The following is a 21,433-nucleotide window of genomic DNA, read 5'->3' as shown; positions in this document are numbered from 1 at the left end:
AGCCATTTGAACCATCTCGTTTGCGAGGCAACAGGAACATCCTACAGAAAACTGTTGCCAGTCCAGGCGTGAGGGCGTGTCCTGGGGCGGTGACGGTGACAGCGACGGCGATGGCCGGTCCAGCTTCATTGGGCCGGCGATAGGGGCGGCGGGGGCGAGGGCGCATAGTCCATCCGCTCCTCCTGGGGTGCACTGGTGGCACAAACGGGCGGCTGAGAAGACCGCGGGATCCCGTGAAGCGGTGAATGTAGGGAATGAAAAGCAGCAGAATCACGGGGCAAATGACATGCCGAAGTTGATTCTGGCGGCGGCGCTGCAAACCATAGGGACCTGCAATCGAATGCATAAAAGAGCCAATGCGCTCCCAGATTACGCCTCCTTCCCAGCCCCGCACGGTTGCCATAAACCCTGAAAAGAACAAGATCGCATGCCGCCGGAATGGGATACTTGGGACCATTGGCGGCGCCGAATACTGCGGTGGGTGTAGCAAGTGTAGCAGCGTCCGATGGAGGTGGCGGTGCAGAAATTCGGACTGTGATGGTCCGTCTCGTGGGTGGGAGCGATAGGAGGCGAGAAAGAGTTGCAGTGCCTGTTCCCGTGTGTCGGTGGGGCGAAGCTTGGCCATCTGTTTCTTACGAAGCGTACGAAGCGTTCTGCGTCTCTGTTGGACTGCAGGGTGAAACGGAGAACTTGTTAGATGACAATGTCTTGCAGGTGAAACGGAGAACTTGTTAGATGACGAATGTCATTTCGTTCATAAAACTGTTCAGAATCATGTGAAGTGAACTACGGTCCGTTGTCCGACACAAGTACTTCTGGCGAACCTTCTATGCAAAATGTGGCGGACAACGCCTGAACGGTGCTAAGTGATGTGGTAGAAGCCGTTGCCACCGCAAATGGGAACTTGCTAAAAACGTCTACCACTATGAGCCAACGAGTACTGCAAAATGGTCCTGTTCACCCGTCGCCATGGCCATTGTGTCTTGGGCCAAGCTGAGAATGTCTGTGGCGCAGCGGATTGCTTTTCGGAGCATGCGTGACACTGTGACATCGTCTGTTCAATATGGGCGTCTATGCCCTGCCAAGTACAGTGCCGGGGCGTTAACTGTTTACTACGAACAATTGCCCAATGTCCTTGGTAGAGCAATCACAACACGTCCTTTTGCAACAATTTGGGAATAAGCAAACGCGATTTGCCACTGTCATTTTGAACTAGAATCACGCCTTACTGAACAGAAAGGTTATGTTGACGTGCGAAATATCAGCGCACAACTGAGTTCTGGATACAGTTCAATAAACGAGGCCAAGACGTGCGATGTAATTCAGCAAAATGAGATCTGGGTCTGCCTTCGTGGCCTGTGCAATTTTTCTGTTGTGCAAGGAAAAAGATTCCAGCAATTCAGAGTCCTGTGCATCGATTTGGCAACAAGATGCGACAGATGCATCAAAATCGGAGTTTGGGTCAATCGGAAGGCGAAATAGGGTGTCTGCATTGACATGCTTTGCCGTAGGTCTGTACAGAATTTCATACTGATACTGCGAAAGTAACAGAGCCTGTCGTTGCAATTTTTAAGCAGTGTGTGTAGGGACTGGCTTTGACGGGTGAAACAAGAATTGCAGAGGCTTGTGATCTGTCACTAAAAAGAAGTTGCGACCATACAAATAGCGATGTATTTGGTCACACCACACACAATAGCGAAGCCTCTTTTTCTATTTGAGAATAGTGGCACTGAGTTTCAGTTAACAACTTTGAGGCAAAAGCAATAGGTCTGTCTTGTGCACCAATCTTGTGCAAAAGCATCGCGCCAATTCCGTAGGAAGGAACATCGACTTGCAAAACTACCGGCTTGGCAGGATTAAAATGCACTAAATATCTGTCACTAAGTAAAGCAGTTTTGAGTTTCTGAAATACGTCTTGACAATCATTAGTCCACACAAAAGGCACATTTTTGCGACGCAAGCGATGCAATGGAACCGCGGTCTGAGCGGCATTCGGTATGAACCGAATGTAGTATGTCATCTTGCCTAGTACTGACTGCAGTCCAGACACGGATTGCAAGCAAATGAGATTGGAGGGGGTGCACCTCCTGACTGTTTATCACGAAGACCAAAGTACTGTAGTTCAGTTTGGAAAGAGTCACACTTTACGAGACGACACTTGATTCCTGCTTCTGACAACACTCGAAGGAAGAGCACGCAATTCCTCTGGTGTACGACCTCAGACTACAAGATTGTCAAGATAGTTTGATCAAAATGGCACTTTTGCAGTCAGCTGTTTGAAGTAACGTTGAAAAATGGCGGGTGTGGAAGCACTACCGAAGGGCAAACTCTAATACTTGAACAGTCCTAAGTGTATATTTACAACGAACACTTTCTGGATTCTTCATCCAATGGAATTTGCAAGTAGGCATCACGCAAATCTATCTTGGAAAAGTTAACGTCCTGCACCAGGCCCGTCCACGAGTTCCTCAGGACGATGTAACGGATGTCAACTACTTTCTGTGCGTTGACTGTAGACCTGAAGTCAACATAAATGCGAATGCGACCAGAAGGCTTAGGCAACAAAACGAGAGGACTTGCCCATTGACTAGCTTGAATGGGAGCAATTACACCATTATCTTGCAGTCTTTCAATTCACTTCTTATTTTGTCTCTTAAAGTAATTGAAACGGGGCTGGCCCTAAAAAATTTAAGCTGTGCATTGTTTTGCAGTGTAACATGCGCTACGAAGTTATTAGCTTTTCCCATTCCTTCTCAAAATAGTTCAGGAAATTCTTTAAGCAAGCTGGCGGCACTATCTTTTGGTACAAAAGCAGATATGTAAAGTACATTGTCTTGTTTGCCAAGGCCAAACAAATAAAAGGCATCTAAACCGAAAATGTTTTCACTGTCTCTCTCACAGTAAAATTCACTGTCCTAGTGTGAGATTTGTAAGTTTCAGGCAAACTACACTATCCAAGCACCGGAATTTCCTGTTCGTTGTAAGGAGTGAGGCTTTTGCTAGATTTAGAAAGGCGTGGTGAGCCTAACTGTTCATACGTGGTACGATTAAGAGAAGTTACTGAGGCACCTGTGTCTATTACTTTTGTCAGAATCTGTTGTGCGTTTTGAAAACACAACGTTCATTGTATGTGCACGAGCCTGTTTTTTCTGGGAGCGGGCATAATTTGCGTTTATCTGCCGTTGCAAACAAACTGCTTGGACATGGAACTTTCTTCCACAGGTGTAACACGTTGCGTTACGTGATGGGCAATCCTGTCTTTTATGGCGATCAAAACATCTAAGCCGAGGCTTCACTAAATTCACAGGCTTGTTTACATGTCTACGTGGCTGTCCGCTCGGCTTTTTACTCGCTCGTTTTTGTGGCTGCTTGGGGCGGTCGCAAGCAAGGGGCGACTCGACCCGATAAATCGGGGCCTAGTCAAACTAACCGGACGCTATGGCACCCGAATCATATTGCTCTAAGATTCGCAGTACTTGAGGAAGTGATACAGCAGAGTACCTTAAGATAAGAAGATAAGTCCTCGATGGTGAGTGTTATCGGGGGTGAGGGTATCATCTGGAGTGCCCCAGGGAAGTGTGGTAGGTCCGCTGTTGTTTTCTATCTACATAAATGATCTTTTGGATAGGGTGGATAGCAATGTGCGGCTGTTTGCTGATGATGCTGTGGTGTAAAGGTGTCGTCGTTGAGTGACTGTAGGAGAATACAAGATGAGTTGGACAGGATTTGTGATTGGTGTAAAGAAGGACAGCTAACTCTAAATATAGATAAATGTAAATTAGTGCAGATGAATAGGAAAAGGAATCCTGTAATGTTCGAATACTCCATTAGTAGTATAGCGCTTGACTCAGTCACGCCGATTAAATATTTGCGCGTATCATTGCAGAGCGTTATGAAGTGGGACAAGCATGTAATGGCAGTTGTGGGGAAGGCGGATAGTCGTCTTCGGTTCATTGGTAGAATTTTGGGAAGATGTGGTTCATCTATAAAGGAGACCGCTTATAAAACACTAATACGACCTATTCTTGAGTACTGCTCGAGCGTTTGGGATCCCTATCAGGTCGGATTGAGGGAGGACATAGAGGCAATTCAGAGGCAGGCTGCTAGATTTGTTACTGGTAGGTTTGATCATCACGCGAGTGTTACGTAAATGCTTCAGGAACTCGGGTGGGAGTCTCTGGAGGAAAGGAGGTGTTCTTTTCATGAATTGCTACTGAGGAAATTTAGAGAACCAGCATTTGAGGCTGACTGCAGTACAATTTTACTGCTGCCAACTTATATTTCACGGAAAGACCACAAAGATAAGATAAGAGAAATTAGGGCTCGTACAGAGGCATATAGGCAGTCATTTTTCCCTCGTTCTGTTTGGGAGTGGAACAGGGAGACAAGATGCTAGTTGTGGTACGAGGTACACTGCGCCACGCACCGTATGGTGGATTGCGGAGTATGTATGTAGAGGTAGACGTAGATCTGTTCCCGTATTCTGCTATCTGGGACATTGAATGTTACTGCATCTCTAATCATTAAATCACTGTAAAAGTTGCCACAACGACATTTAAATTTACACCTCTTAGTCATGCCCTTTAATTCTGTGTACCACTGACAGTACGTCTGTACCGGCTTTTTCTGCAAAACTGTTATCTGGCTACAGCTACTTGGACTTGCTGGTCGTAGTACTTGGTTAATGCAGCAATTGCTTGGTCATAGCTGAGTTCGACGGGAGACGCAGTTGGGAGTAGCTTTTGAATTAACCTTAGCACTGGGGATACCTCAATCGAAAGAAAGTGTTGTAGGTTTACAGTACTTCGAACTCGATTAATCTCTCAGTGTGCTTGGAACTGTGTCAGGTATTCGAGTCATTCTTCTTCGGTGTCCTTAAATTGCAGGAACGGTGGTATGCTGGTCGACGGCACTTGTTGAGCTGGTCAGTGCGGCCGATGCAGCTTGTGCAGACAGAAGTTGTTGTAACTTCGTCAGAAAGTTAACAATCTGTTGGTTCTGAAACTGAAAACTTTGTGTTAGATCCATCACATTAGCCGTCTGTGGCTGAGTCGCGTGGGTAGGGAGTGGAGGGGGTGGGGTTTCCATGGTTTACACAAATATGTTATAGCAAAAAAAGCAAGCAAAGCATCTGAAAAAAAGAAATTTGATGAGTTCTGCCCCTTCCCTCCTGGAATACATGCAAGAACACAACAACAAATTAGCAAAATGATCACCCCTCAAGCTAAAACACAAGAGAAGCAAGCAAAATCTTCTTCTGCAGTGAATTATCCTCGTCGTCACTTTTGTGTCGTCGGTGCCACTGTAGAGTCTTGTCCCATGGGAAGCAAGGAGAGCATGTTGTTTGGTGGCTGGTATCCTCTCTCCACAACACAACTGCACACATGTGTTAACAGGGGTCTTTTTTCATAAGAACAATAAGCTACTTATCTTCAAGCAAGTTGTGGTACAAGCTCTTCTGTAATAGTTCATGTTAGCCTCACTTCTGGGGAAGTATAAGTTCCACTATAAACACTACACTCTCGTAAGTGGTAATGTACAGACGCCAACTAGAACAGTAACTGAGCTGACTGCGACTGCGATTGACTGTCTGTGACTGACTGGGCACCCGCGGCGACGATCTAAATACTGATGGTCGAGAGGGTGTTGGCGGCGCGTTGCTTGCGAGTCTGTCGTTTGCCTCTCTCCTGATAGGCATGATTGATTCAGTACCTATTATCGATCTTCTTGCTATCTCTATGCCGACCTACGTGCTAGTGATAGCTTACGCCAGTACATATCTTCTATCAGCAGTGATAGGATAATTGAACAATGTTAAGTTCTAAGAGAATGGTGATGTGTTGAAACAAGTATCAAGTTTTTTGCCCAAAACGTTGGGACAAAAGCGTGCACCGAAAATAGACTTTCCAGGGTATCGCAAGACGGCTATGTACACTGATAGAGTATTTAGCTTGACGGCATCAAATTGCAGTCAAAATCGTATGTAACATTTTCAAGTTAGTTTCCTGACAATCTGAAAAATACGATTTGGAGAAAAAACGCATTTAAAGTTTTGGTTACATTTTTGTAGTTGACTTAAATATAGCTCTAGTCAGCGATCCCTAGACCAATTTCTGGCCAGATCCAAAAGGAGGTTCTCCTCCATCTTCTTCATGGCCGTGATGGTCCTGCGACCTCTTTGAGAACTTTTATCACCGATGCTCTGCTCCTTTGATAAGCTCAAGTTTGAGCACGTTCATGATTTCTATAATGCCTGTTAGGCCGCTGTTAAAATCACATGCTGCCACACTGCCCGCGATGTCGACTATTTTTTCTCCACTGTGAATGGTTTTTGTCGGCATTTCCTGACATACAGCCTTGTGAGTGGATAACGGAGTTTCTGACAAAATGTTGATGAACGCTGTGATGGAATAGTGTTACGCATCAAGATAGTAAGGAAATGGGAGGGAGAAAATTTTTCTAAGTCTGTATAGGCTGGCATTGCTCAAACACATGGAAGCAACAACACAGTTACTCAGTCACATAGAGTGTGAAATCAACACTTCTGTACGTGAGTGTGTGCGAGCTCAGCAGGGAAGTGTAAGACAAGTGCAGACCCACCTGCCTCCGTTACACTCATGACATTATGTAAGAAGCTCTAGGTAGGACGCAACAACACCTGTCAGGGATGTGATGAAGTAGTTATGTTACTGAAACAAACTGGTTAGTCAACAAAGCAAAACTGAAGACCTCTGACGACTCGTAATTAGCGAGGCCGATTTGGTCATTACATATGACGTTGTACAGCAAATACTGCCATAAATGCTGCACCCCACTAACCTAGGGGCATTCAATCAGTAGGATCGCTGGCTTTCACGTCGTTAGCTCTCGATTCTCTGATTATTATATTGTAAGACCTTGTGCGAGATTGTTCCATTATTGGTCATACTACTCTTGCTGCCTTATGTCATGACCACCGATCGATAGCATGACTACAAACCAGCATGCAGTACTGAAGCCTTCATTGGTGGGTAGTCCATGAGTCTACTAAGACTCTTTCATATCAAGGCACTAGCTGCTCAGAAACTTTAGCATTGTTCAAGTCAAATGACCTACCGAACTGGTGTAGCTCAGTATTCTGACTAAGATTGGTCTTATTTTGTATTACATGTTTCACTGTTACATACTAATAATCGTTAAGAAAACTGGCAAATATAATTTATCAAAAAAATGGTTCAAATGGCTCTGAGCACTATGGGACTCAACTTCTGAGGTCATTAGTCCCCTAGAATTTAGAAATAGTTAAACCTAAGTAACCTAAGGACACCACACACATCCATGCCCGAGGCAGGATTCGAACCTGCGACCGTAGCAGTCTCATTTATCAAATTGCGTTCTTATGAGTTAAGCAGTATGTACAAAATTTTAATAGTTATAGGTGTAATACCTGAATGGCAGTGTCAATAAAAGAAAGAACAAACATTTTGCAGAGATGGACTTTGACTTTTATTCATGGAATGGATGTAAAGTAGTGCCAACATTGCCGCAATATGAAGGATATGCGTCACATGGCGTGCCTGTTGTCTGTAGCTGACAGCAGAAGGTTAGTTGAAGTAGTATAGCGAGCGGGGACAGTTGCATTAGAGTCATTTACTGTCTGTACTATTTGAAGGTGCTGGAGGAAACATGAACAACGATCTTGTATCAAGTCTGAAATGACGCATTCTCGGAGCACACAACAATGTTTTCTTCTGGCGCAGCTTCCCTTGGCCCATCATGGTTCAAATGATTCTGAGCACTATGGGACCCTATGGACCGTAGCGGTCGTGCTGTTCCAGACTGATCATCCATCGTGACAACGCAAGGTGGCATAGGGCGAAACCCTTGTAGGAGCTCCTGCGTTCTTGGGGGTGGGAGCTGCTGCAACATTCATCGTATTCACCCGAAATTAGTCGGTGCGATGTCGACCTGTTCGCCAAAAATGAATAAATCTCTTCGTGGCATGCGCTACAGCACAAGAGAAGGCACCACCGTGCCATAGGGCGGTCCTGGCAGACATCGACGGAGATGGATGTGCTGATGCTGAAACGTCCCCTTAGAAAAATTAATGAATTACTGTGCTGATAAACCCCTTACGTTATTTGATTTTCAAACAGCTGAGCAGAACTGAACGTACTCAGACATTTCGCTCTTTACTTATTCTGATCAACACTGAACTGACACAATATTTTTAGCGCAGCGCAATCTGACTGTTAATAATCTCTACAAAAGAATGGCCCTGATTAACAATAACCTATACCTTTCATGAATCACTTACCTCACAAAAACTTCGTTACTCGAACTACTGCAATACAGCGAGCGCCAATACTGCCAGCTAAATGAAAGATTCTAACAACTGAACTCACTAACTACTGATAGGCGTAGTTAGCAAATGAAAGATTTTGATACAGAACAAACAATGTATTTACCTTCATAGTGTTCAAAATTCATAAGATATATATCAGTTCATGACATCCAGTCTTACAAATTTACTGTCTCTGATGGACACACGCCCAGATTATCCGCTCTCAAAACTCCGCCATCCCTCTCCCCACATCCACCATTGCTGGCGGCTCACCTCCAGCTGCGCAACGTTACGCACTTTTCACATCCAACTGCCCAACACTACAATAGCGAATATTACAACAATGCCAACCAGGCACACAGCACACAGCGCAGCCAGTGATTTTCATACAGAGCGCTACGTGGCGTTACCAACATAAAAACCGAAACAGCCTACTTACAATGCTTTCCACCTCTGTGGGAAAAGTTGATAGAGATGTGAGGTGATTATATAAAGGGCATGTAACACGCTAAATGTCTCTTAGTTAAGTCTGCTATGAATTGTAATCGTGTTACCATTACTTTTTATCCAACATTTGCACTTTTATCAAATTTGCTATTCTTTAATATAAAAATTTCTTCAACATAAGATTCTTCAATACATGGAACATGTACTGTCACTTTGTATATTTTTTTCCTCAGTAACATCAATCGAAATCTTTCAATACGATTTAAATCTTTTTCAGCACGGTGTTGTTAATTAATTTCAAGCATACAGAGGTACTTTTCACATGTAACCAATCAGTTCGCCTGTTTCTGAGTAAGACTGATAAAAGAGTGAACGATTTGAACGTGACGTACAGCATGATGCATACTAGTCTTCCAGTTATTATTTTTTCATTACAATTCATTTTTAATTGACACGATGTATAATCTATCTACACTCTTCGGTAATTGTATGATATAATGACCGGTGTTTCCAGATGTTCTGTGTTTTGCAGAAAGGGTATCGATTCAGAAGGATAATGCTTACAGGAAGAATGCAAGCAAGATTATAACTTGATCGCTATCGCACTGTTACGTGTATCGAATTGAATAATATGCTGTATCTAGCTGTAATTGAGAATGTGTAAATGACACTACATAAAATTTGATCACAGGTAACGAATTACGGTCGCCAGCTCGCAAATGAGCAAAGGTTAATAATTGTTATCTACTGAATTAAAACTGAAATACACTGATGCGTCAGTAGACAGTAGCGGAACGAAATGCAAATGCATTAGCTTGAATGGAAAACTCACGAATGATAAAATGCATTTACGTTAATTCGTATATCATTTAAATTGTTTGTAATTAATAGAACCCAACGATTATTACCAAATAGTAACATATGACAGGACGTTTGCTAAACAGCGTCACTCACAGTACTGCTGTCTGTCGACCGGATCTGTGAAAGAAACACCCCCCATTAATCTTCATTTTATAATAAATATCACTCCAGAAAAGCTCGTAATAGTTCCGTTAACTAACAGCAAACGCTGCTGGAAAACCAATTTACGAAAATCGAAATAAATGAAATATTTGCAGACACACAACATGCACTGATGCGAAAATAGTCAAGGGATGAAGATCTACAGATGGCGATAGTATCGCATACACAAAGCATAAAAGGGCAGTGCATTGGCGAAGGTGTCATTTGCACTCGTGTGGTTCATGTGAAAAGGTATCCGACGTGATAATTGCCACTTGCCACTTTGAACGCAGAATGGTAGTTGCACCTAGACGCATGCGATATTCCATTTCGAAAATCGCTAGGGAATTCAGTATTCCGAGATCCACAGTGTCAAGAGTGTTTTGAGAACACTAGATGTCAGGCATTACATCTCACCACGGACAACGCCGTGGCCAGACGGCTTTCACTTGACGACCGAGAGCAGTGGCGTTTGCATAGAGTTGTCAGTGCCGACAGAGAAGCAACACGGTGTGAAATAACCGTAAAAATGAATGTAGGACGTACAAAGAACGTATCCGTTAGGACAATGTGGCGAAATCTGGCGTTACTGGGCTGTGGCAGCAGACGACCAATGCGCGTGCCTTTGCTAGCAGCATCACAGCGCCTGCAGCGCCTTTCCTGGAATCATGACCGCATCGACCGGATCCTTGGCGACTGGAAAACCATAGCCTTGAGTCCCGATTTCATATAATAAAATCTGATGGTAGGGTTTGAGTGTCGCGCAGACCACACGAAGCCATGGACCCAAGTTTTCAACGCGGCACTGTGCAATTTGGTGCTGGCTCCATAATGGTGTGGTTTGTGTTTACGTGGAACGTACTGGGTCCTCTGACCCCACTGAACCGATCATCGACTGGAAATGGTTATGCTCAGCTGCTTGGAGACCATTTTTAGGCATTCATGGAGTTCGCATTCACATACAAAGATGGATTTTTTATGGATGGCAGTGTGCCATGTCATCGGGTCACAGTTGTTCGCGATTGGTTTCAAGCACATTCTGGACTGTTTGAGCGAATGATCTGGCCATTTGGATAGCCCGGCATAAATCCCACCGAACATTTGTGGGACATGCTCGAGAGGTCAGGTCACGCACAATATCGTGGATTGGCTAAGCTTCCTTAATTATGGACGGCTATAGAGGCCGCATGACTCAGTATTTGTGCAGGGGACTTCCAACGACTTTTTTAAGTCCATGTCACGTCAGTTGGTGCACTACGCGGGAGAAAAGGAGGTCCGATACGTCATTAGCTCCTATTCCATGACTTTTATCATCTCAGTTTAATTGTAATGAACACCCTTGTCAAAACTGAACATTCACTTCAATTTAGTAGCAATTTGATGTTACTTTCACTTCACACAATTATGTACTAAGTTACTGATGGGTAGCGGCATGAGTACTACGTCCGCAGCTCGTGGTCGTGCGGTAGCGTTCTCGCTTCCCGCGCCCGGGTTCGATTCCCGGCGGGGTCAGGGATTTTCTCTGCCTCGTGATGACTGGGTGTTGTGCGATGTACTTAGGTTAGTTAGGTTTAAGTAGTTCTAAGTTATAGGGGACTGATGACCATAGATGTTAAGTCCCATAGTGCTCAGAGCCATGAGCACTACGACGCATGATGAATTTTAGTTAATTATTACCTAATTTTACGAAACGATTGATTTTAAATCAACTTTCAAATGCAATAAAACTTCTCTCGTCTGAAATAATGTTCTCTCGTTCACTTGCGATTCACTCGACAATAATGGTGAAATGAAAGGAATCTACACGTGGTAAGTGACTTAGGATAATTTACTACGTTCATGTAGACTACAGTTCTACTAAAACTACTATAATATTCAAATTATTGCGTCTTAGACGCTGACAAGCCGTATACATAAATAAGAAACTAATTGGCTCGATCTTATTTTTCATCGAATTGCAAGTGGTGTGATGTAATGCATTATGTCGCGATAATTAGCTGCAACAGGTGCTTCTCCAAAAGCGAGCAACTCATAACTTTGGCTACGCAGTATTCTTCTTGGTGTACTTCAATTACCAATTCTTCTTGCGTGCCTTGTAGAGTGACCAGATGTGCGCTCGCTCATCCATGTACACTTGACAGTACAGAAAGCGGGACTCCCCTGAATTCCAATGTGTAGGCCGCACCTGACTGTATGCAACCAACATAACACAGCTGTGTCGCACGTTCTCTAGACTCTCAGCAGTACAGTCGTTTGACTATGTATACACAATGGGTACCGCAAAGGACTACTAGAGGATACGGCTCTTTATGACAGTTAGACTAGATGTACACCAATACAACAAATATTAGAAAACACGTAATTAGAGATGAGACAGCCCTTAAAGCTTGTAAATTAAACTTCATTACAATAAGTGATCCTTCAGAAATTCTATCACACTCATTAAATAACATTACAAGTTGTTGTTCGCGAACCCACTGTTAACCAAACAAAGCTTGCGTGCCTGATCGAGATTCGACTAGGCATAAAGGGACATAAAATATCGAAGTGTTCACCAGTATCAGTTTACAAGGCCGAATGTCCGAATCTGGAAATAAATGACGATACGTTTAGCACAGCACCGGGAACCCCATAAAGCTTACATAGTCCCTGAGAAGTAACGCCGAAAGGTGTGTAATAAAGTGAAAGCACAAGTGTGAAGCGTCATGAAGTAAAGTTGTGGTGATGGGCTGGCAGTAGAACTCAGTACCTATACAAACTGTTAACTAAGAACAATCAGAAGCCCGCCCGGCTAGCCATGCAGTCTAACGTGCTGCTTACCGAGCGGGAAGGGGTGCTGATCCCTGGCACGAATCCGCCCAGCGGATACAACGTCATGAGGAGTATTATATTACTAATGGTGAGAGAGAAGAATGGAAAGTAGTACAGACCACCGCAATACATACAAAAGAAAATAAACGTAATCCACTGAGTTACAGATCCATTTCATTGACAGCGACATGTAGCAAAACGTGTGAACAATTACATTGTTCCAACGTTATGAAATACCCCGAAATATACTAGGTATTGACATCAAACCATCATGGATTGGGAAAGCACAGCTAGCACTTTATTCGCAAGACGCCCTGCGTACAGGAGCTCTCAAATTGATTTCGTATTTATAGAGTTCCAAAAAGGCTTCTGATATCATTCCTCGTAAGCGGCTTCCAACCACATTGCTTTCCTGTGGACTGTCTTGTCAGTTGTGCGACTGAATTCGTGATTTCCTGTCTGAAAAATCACTGTTTGAAGTTTCTGACGGGACGTCACCTAGTGAAACGGAAGTGATGAGTGTGATTCCGAAAGTAAAGTGATGTAGACCGTATGCTATTTCTAATATATATTAAATTATTTAGCAGACAATCAGAACATTTCGCTTAGATTTGTGACAGGTAATGCCGCCATCTAGTAAACTCCTTAGAAGAGCAAAGCAAATTGCAAAATAATGTTGAAAATAGATCTTCACGGTGCAAAACGTAACACTTGGCTCTAAACAATAAATGCGTGAGGTTCTGCACATGAATACCAAAACAATTCCGTTAAAGTTCGCTTACACGATAAATTAGTCACATTTAGAGGTCGTCAATTCAACTAAATATTTAGGAGCTATGATTACGAATAACTTAAATTGGAACCGTTATATGGAAAATACTGTGCGGAAGAAAACCCGAAGATTACGTTTTATTGGTAGAACAGATAGAAGACGCTACAAATCAATTAAAGTGACCGCGTATGACACACTTGTCCGACCTCTTAATGTGTATTCCTGCACGGTATTGGATCCGTACGAGGTAGGACTGACGGAAGATATCGAAAAAGTTCAAAGAAGGGTAGCTCGTTTTGTATTATCACTAAATAGAGGATGTGTCACGAATATGGTAAACGGGTTAGGATGGAAATCACTGAAACGTAGGCGTTTTACATTGCGGCGAGGTGTTTTCACTAATTCCAATCGCCAACCTCCTCCGCTGAATGCCAATATATTTTATTTACCCCGACATACATAGGAGAGATGACCATTGTGACAAGAGACATCAGTGCTTGCACGGTAAGGTTTAGTTGCTCATTATTTCCACACTCTGCTTGAGAGTGAAACGATATCGAAATAATGTGACAGTGGTTCAAAGAACCCCCTGCCAAGCACTTAATTGTGAATTGCCGAGAATTCATGTAGATGTGGATGCAAATGTCAAGGGATGCTTAGCAGGAAGGAAGGAGGGATCTAGGAACGGATAGGAGTGCAGAAGGGCAAAATAAAAGAGTGAAAAACGTGCAAAGTATTCCTTACTTAGACATAGGCGGTCTATACCACAGTTCGTTTTATCTTATGACAGAGAGAAAAGGAAGGAATGTTTTCAGAACGAAGAATGGATTATAGGTAAGGGGATATAAAAGAATACGGTTTCATAGGTTTTGAGAGGAATTGCAGAGGACAGTAAAGAAAGAACAAATTAAAGGAGAACTAATAGTTTCAGCGGAAACCGCTAGATTTGTTTATAACGTTTTGAAAGAATGGAGTAGAAAGGCAATTGAGGTGATAATGTAAGAGAGCCGAGACAGAGAGAGAGAGAGAGAGAGAGAGAGAGAGAGAGAGAGTGGAGGAGAAATTAGCGATGAATAAATGCAAGACGAAATCGTTTGCATAATTTTTGGAGAACGGAGGGTGTGTTAATAGATGGCAGGGAAGAGACAGATGTATTCGAAATAACTCAAAAAACTTTTAAAGCGTCCGTCAAAACCGCTATAATTTTTGGAGAACGGAGGATGTGTTAATAGAAGGAGAGGAGGAGACAGATGTATTCGAAATAACTCAAAATACTTTTAAAACGTCTATCTAAACCGCTTTCTTTGTAAGTGTCTGGACAGGGTATAAATGAAATAAAAATAGAATATTTAACAAACTGTACATTCAAAAGAAATTCACTTCAATTAAAAAGTCAACTCAAAGGAAAACTAACTCAATTTTTATTTTATCTGTTGCCCAAGTGATCTTCCACTGGCTCTCAATGAGAAAAATAAAGGAAAGGACGACATAACAAGGCGTTTTGAGAATTCAAATATTTTATCGAGAATCCCCCATTATTTTGTACTATTATCATGCGTCTTGGCATACAATCTATAAGCCGTCAGATGTAAGAGTCTGAGGAAGCAACTTTCTCCCAGAGTTCAAGAACGCAGTCCCAAAGAGCATCAGCTGCAATAGGTTGGTTTCGTGGCCAGTTATCTGTTAACGATCTGGCGCCCTCAACTCACATGTTTTCCGTATGGATCATACCAGCAGTCCGTGGCGGCCAGTCCATGACGAGACCAATGGTGGAGAGCTGCTGCTTAACGTCACTAATGGACGTGACGCATCGCTTCGGTGGCTGCCGTTAATTGTTACCAAATCTGCTGCAATCATTTAACATTTTATATTTAAAAGCCAATTAAAATATTCTGTAAATGTTAAGGTTTTGATTATTAATATGCAGCTTGGCTGACATCAGATACCCGTTAATGTTTGAGAAATTGCCCAGTTTCTTAATTGTTTAAAATATCTTTTGCTGACATCTGTTGCCAATCTCGTTTCCTCGTTAATATTCTACAAGTTGTTTAATTTCTTACTTGCTTTTAAAAGCTATTTTACTGACGTCACAAGGTTGTTGACTTCTATTTAAAGAAAGTAATATGCATGTTTTTAACTGTGGAGGCTGCTTTCTTACCTTCTGGCAAAGCCCTGGCACTGAAAAGCGAATTAAGCTGCTTTAGGGAATCTACACACAGTTCACGTGCAGTTAGCGCTAATAATGTCTCTAACAGCCCGGTGTCCCGAAAACTTACACTGACGAAATATATGTTAGTAATCAATTACCACAAAATCTTACAACTAGGGGTATGGGAGCAGAGCTCACTCTTTCTTCTGTTTTGCTGAAAAAGAGACTCTTCAAACACAGACAGTTCAAGGTATTTACCCAGAAAAGGGAAGTCTACACCTGGTAACTTTTAATTCCGGGTGTTTATTCCACAAAAGTAAAGTATTCACCTAGTTACTTTTATTAAATGTTTCAAAGGTGTGTTACCCAAAACGTGGTCTGACCAACAGAAAATACAATTTATTATAGGAATGGGTGAGGCCGCCCTTTCGGCAATGCCATCCCGCCAGCATTACCCTAAGTCACGAGCAATCAGCTAATGGTCACACTGGCTGTTTTGTTCCGCCAACGCCTCCTCAGATGCCGGGTGGTGAACCGTCAAAATCTAGTTCTCAGGACTATAACACAAGGAGGAGAACCAATGACAGATCTCATCCCAGCTATCGAAATAATATTCAAAAATGTTCAAATGTCTGTGAAATCTTATGGGACTTAACTGGTAAGGTCATCAGTCCCTAAGCTTACACACTACTTAACCTAAATTATCCTAAGGACAAACACACACACCCGTGCCCGAGGGAGGAATCGAACCTCCAGCCTCACAGTCCATTACTGCAGCGCCCTAGACCGCTCTACCAATCCCGCGCAGCTATCGAAATAATGGAACATGCCTGCAGAATAATCGTCACAGTAACAACCAGGGGTATTATGGTCCGCAGAATCAGCCACAGTTTAATGAAAAACACGATAGTTCCGGCAATCAATGGCACCCTCATCAAAGAAATCAGCCACATTTTAATGTGGATGGTACCTACAAGCAACCAAATTCTCAATCGAATTGTAATGTCGAATAGCAGTGGAGAAATCAAAATTCCATTGTCAATATTTTAAAGTCACATATGATGCACAATCTGTGACCGTAAGTTCGACAGATTGGATTTGGCTTCCCATGGAATTGGATGAAGCCAGTATGAATGCAGCAAGTAAATTGTTGAGACGTAATGACGATATTAACATTTGAGATGAACTGACAGTCATAACAATGTTCAGAAGGTCTAAAAGAGGTTGTACAGTCTTGTATTCGTAGTGTTCTGAGGATTGTTCCAATTGGTTTTTTTTTTATTCATTACTGGAGCTACGGTAAATGTAATACCCGGAACGTTATTTAATGAAATCAGTAATATTAAAAAATTACCTGCTCAGCCGGTACAAAATTGCAGAGTAGTATGAAAGGCCTACTTCACAAGAGGCAACTTTCATGTAGAAAAATGTTAGGATGCTCAAGCTGTTAACATTAACATTATCCATGTTTATATTTCGGATGTATACAAAACAATCTGCATGAGATGTGCAAAAAATAAAATAAACTCATTCTTGAGAATTATCGATCAAAAAGTCGTCTAAAACTCTTCCTCCTACTATGCTGCGCGATCGACTGAAATGTGGAAATAAATCGGACAGGCAGGTAAGTCGTACTGCGCAACACATAATTACCAAGCAAAACCCATTCGATTTGCTCATCGATCATAAAGCAATTTATTCACTTTCAGTTATTTGCATAGTATTTCAAACAGGAAAACATGATTTTTTTTGCAGATTTTTTTGACTAAGGAATCTGAGCCGTGGCGGGAATGGCGCCAGGGATATCTTTGGCTTAGGCACTATCGATTCCCTCTGGCAGAAGTTTGTCTTTGGAGCCTGGGCCAGATGAGGATATAGTGGAGCAAATGGTTCAAATGGCTCTGGACGCTATGGGACTTAACTTCTGAGGTCATCAGTCTAGTGGGGAAATACGGAGTGGAAAGGGACAACAACGTTGGGCACGGCACGCGGAGCCGGCCGATATGGCCGAGCGGTTCTAGGCGCTTCAGTCTGGAACCGTGCGACCGATACGGTCGCAGGTTCGAACCCTTCCTCGGGCATGGTTGTGTGTGATGTCCTTAGGTTAGGTTTAAGTAGTTCTGAGTTCTAGGGGACTTATGACCTCAGATGGTAAGTCCCATAGTGCTCAGAGGCATTTGAACGGCACGCGGAAGTGCGCGTATTAGCGAGACGTTGGAGAGACGACAGCGAACACGGTGTGCCTGAGTACGGGCGGCAGTTAGCGCTTGATGGTACTGGGGTCAGTAACAGCGGGCCGGCGCTGTGGCTTCTTGGCAACCTCGTGAAGCTCTATGCATGTGCTCGCTGTTACTATCGGACTAAGCAACGTCTGGTGTCTTTGCCACATCCATCCAGCAGCTGGCATCAAGTTAAGTAATTCAAGTCCCACCAACGATTTGTGAAATATAATGATGATGATTGCTCTTGAGGCAGCAAAGCGTTGCAAGGACTGTCATGTGATATTTCATGCCTCATATTGTGTGCTTCGCTCCTTAATAATATTGTTCTTACTTCAGTTGGCAAGTGTCTAAAACATTGATATGTGTGCGCAACCTTACCGAACGATCTATATTCTGTGTCTAAAGATTGTCGTGTGGTACCTTACAGGCCCACATAAGGTGCTCCATGTGATGCTTGGGTTTTAATGAGCCAGTTCCGTTTGCATCATTCGTGTACGCGGTTCTGCTTAAAAGAATGAAACCAGTTTTATGATTGTTTTCTGTATAAGTTTGAGTATTAAGGTGAAGAAAGGGTTGTTTGGTTCCCTGTTGTCGCTTCTGATTTGTTTCAGAGATCGGAAGCAGTGGGTCACCGAAGTGCAGAGCCTCCCCTTTTAAATTACTAGCGGGCGTACGGGCGGTGGACTTCGCCTGAGCTCGCGTGTGCTGTTTGGTTCCGATTTCGGCGTTCTGAACGGGGTGGAAGTATAAACGCAGTCCACATCTTAATTCGAAGATAAGTACTCAGTCGCCTCCACCGTTCGTGGCCAAGTCGCGGCCTCACAATCTCGGGCCTCAGTTATTGTACAAGCAGCAGTTTTCTAAAACTTGTGGTGCCTCTGCAAGGTTGCCCGGGTTAAATGTTTTCAATATTTGTCTTAAGAATTTTGAGAGATTTCTAGAAGAATGTGTCTTAATTGAATCCGTTTTCTAAAATTGCGGTGCAATTCAGCCTCAGTGGCGTATGTCAATTTTGATGGGGAAATAACTGGGTTATTGTTGCTCAAACTGTCCATAACCTTGTAAAGTTGTTTGGTAATATCTCGCGTGGGAGGGGCGGTTTTCAATCTGTGTGGAAATAATAATTGATTTCCTGGTTATTTGATGTAGAGTTTGTTTTAAATGATTTACTTTGCCCGAGTGGCGGTTTTTTTCAAATGTTTGTAAAGAGATTAATTCGCTTGTGGTCTCATAACAAGCAGTTTGAAAAAATGGCCTGAGTGGCGGGTTTTTAAATGTTTTTAAAGAGATTAATTCATTTGTGGTTTTATATAACAAGCGGTTTGTAAAGTTTGCCTGAATGGCGTTTCTTAAAGAAATTATTATCTGATTTATGATTGTAATTCTCTTAATGATTTATTTATGATGCAAATAAATATGTTGAAATGAAATGGTCACTGTATGGGTCAAGCCCTTCCACTCCCTTTATGTTAAAGGTTAAGGAATTTGCAGTTCAAAAAGAGAATTAACGTACCAGAACCAGCTACAGCTTGTAAAGCATCAGAACGCATGGCTGAAAATATTGGAAAGTCTAATTATTATCCAAGGGAGCCCGTTTTGTATCGGATAGTTGAGTAAAACCACCTGGGTTTGCTCATCCTGTAGATAATAAATTAATCTTTTTTTTTTTTATTTTTGAGATGCGTACGAAATGGACATCAGATGATCTGCGAAACGCGAAGGAAGCCATCTCTGTTGGTTTCGTAATTACATAAGCAACTAAATTTTTTTAAGTGATGCTAGACTGAACACAAATTAAACTGTGGAAATCAATCGCACACGAAAGTATGTCGTACTTTGTCTCAAAAAATTGTGAAGTAAATTTTTTTTTGTCTTATTTCCTGCAAAAACTCGTCTTATTCATCATTTATATTTTAGATGGTTACAAATTAGAATGCAGTTAGTTTGGGAAAGTCAGAAGAACACAGTTCTGCTATCTTGACAAGTGATTTAAAGCAGTTAAAACACCACTCAACACATTGGGATGTAGATTAATGAGTAAAAATGTATAGGAATCGTAGGCAAAACCTACTTCCTAAGAAATAACTGGAATGTAGAACAAAGTTTGGATGCTCAGGACATAATCTTGTCCATGTTTGTGTTTCAGATGGATAGAAAATCATCCGCATGAGATGTGCGAACTAGATGTAACGCCCAGTACACCCATAGAGTCCTTGAAAATGAAGTTGTAGTTACGAAACGCGTTGGACAACAATTATAAGATACAACTGATTAGTGGCGATGGAATATTATTGACAACTAATCGTCAACCTTCTAGTTGTACAATATTTTTGTGCAATCCTTTGTCAGTGATAAGTTGTTCTTAGATGCGGATACTTGTAACAACAGTGAATCATTACGTCACGTACAAGAGCCTGTGATCCTATGTTGCTAATTAAGCCGTCATGCATGTTGGTAACGGACAGTCAAGTTGCACATTTTCTTGTAACAAGATTTCAGTCCTCCCATGTAGTCTGTGGCACCCAAAGAAACGGTGCTCTTTGTCCTCTTCTTCTCCACAAGGGAAAAGAGGTGTTCCGCAATGTCCAACATGTGAAAATGTTTACGAAAACTTCCTTCGATAAATGTTTGCCTGTCTGTTAGAGAGGTGAGCTGCCTAGGCACTCAGTTTGTGTTGATTTCTGGGAATAGGCGACCGATGGATGAATCGTTTCGTATTTATTTCCTTTGTCTTGTTGGATACTCTCATTCCCGTCCCCATTGTTCTATCATGGCTCTGTGAAGGACATACGTATATCGGTAACTGCTACTGTCGTGTTCGGATACAGGATAGAAGGGAGTTACGGGGTCTATGGTCACTCTGCAATTCCCGAGCGGTGAATAGCAAATGCAGGAAGACAAATTTCCATTGAAGGCAGGTTGATGACTTGGATCAGCGCCAAACACAGTTGCAGGGCACCTGCGAGAGATGCGGATTTTGGGACTCGACAGGATGCTTGCAGCACGAGACTCATGGAATTCAGGCGTCTGATTAACACTGCTGATTTGCGATCAGACCAACTACTACACTGAAGGCTAATTCCAAACATTAGAAAAAGCTAAGGAGGTAATTGGATGCACAAGTCAGTGTCTGAAGACACGGGGGAAGGTGTTAACCGAAGTAGCGAACATTAGCAGCACGTTAATTACAAACTTGAGCACTACAAGTGAGAAAAACAGACATGTCGGAACCTAACGCGGCTGTCCACGAGCGACACGGAGTCGGCGCTCCAGTGATCTGATGAGAACTCCCTGAATACAAAAACATGGCTTTCTGAATGATCACGGGGCGCACCCTTTCTACCTTCCTATAGTCGACCCACCACTCCATCGACACTTAACAAGCTTGGGACAATCTGGCGAGTCGTTGGCCTGCACCTCCAGGGCGCCTCTGGCCAATCACATTTAGATTTCTCCTGTACTCCTACTCGGCAGATAGGGATGCTTCTGGATTTTATATTAACAAACTCCAAATTTGGTGTCAACAGCGTTCTGCTGAAAGCTTAACGTCACTGCCACTCTTGTTATAGCCAGCAAGAACAGGGTTTTACGTCACTTGGCCCCGCCTTACGCCCCGCCGTGGGTGGGGACTGCTGTAGTCTCACTCTAACCTGAGTAAACCCACTGATGTTGCAGTTCTCAGGAGCAAGTATCAAGCTTGCTGCCTC

This window comes from Schistocerca piceifrons, chromosome 8, assembly GCF_021461385.2.
Source record: "Schistocerca piceifrons isolate TAMUIC-IGC-003096 chromosome 8, iqSchPice1.1, whole genome shotgun sequence".
Taxonomy (NCBI): domain Eukaryota; kingdom Metazoa; phylum Arthropoda; class Insecta; order Orthoptera; family Acrididae; genus Schistocerca; species Schistocerca piceifrons.
The sequence above is the reverse complement of the archived record's forward strand: the minus strand, read 5'-3'. Positions refer to the sequence as shown.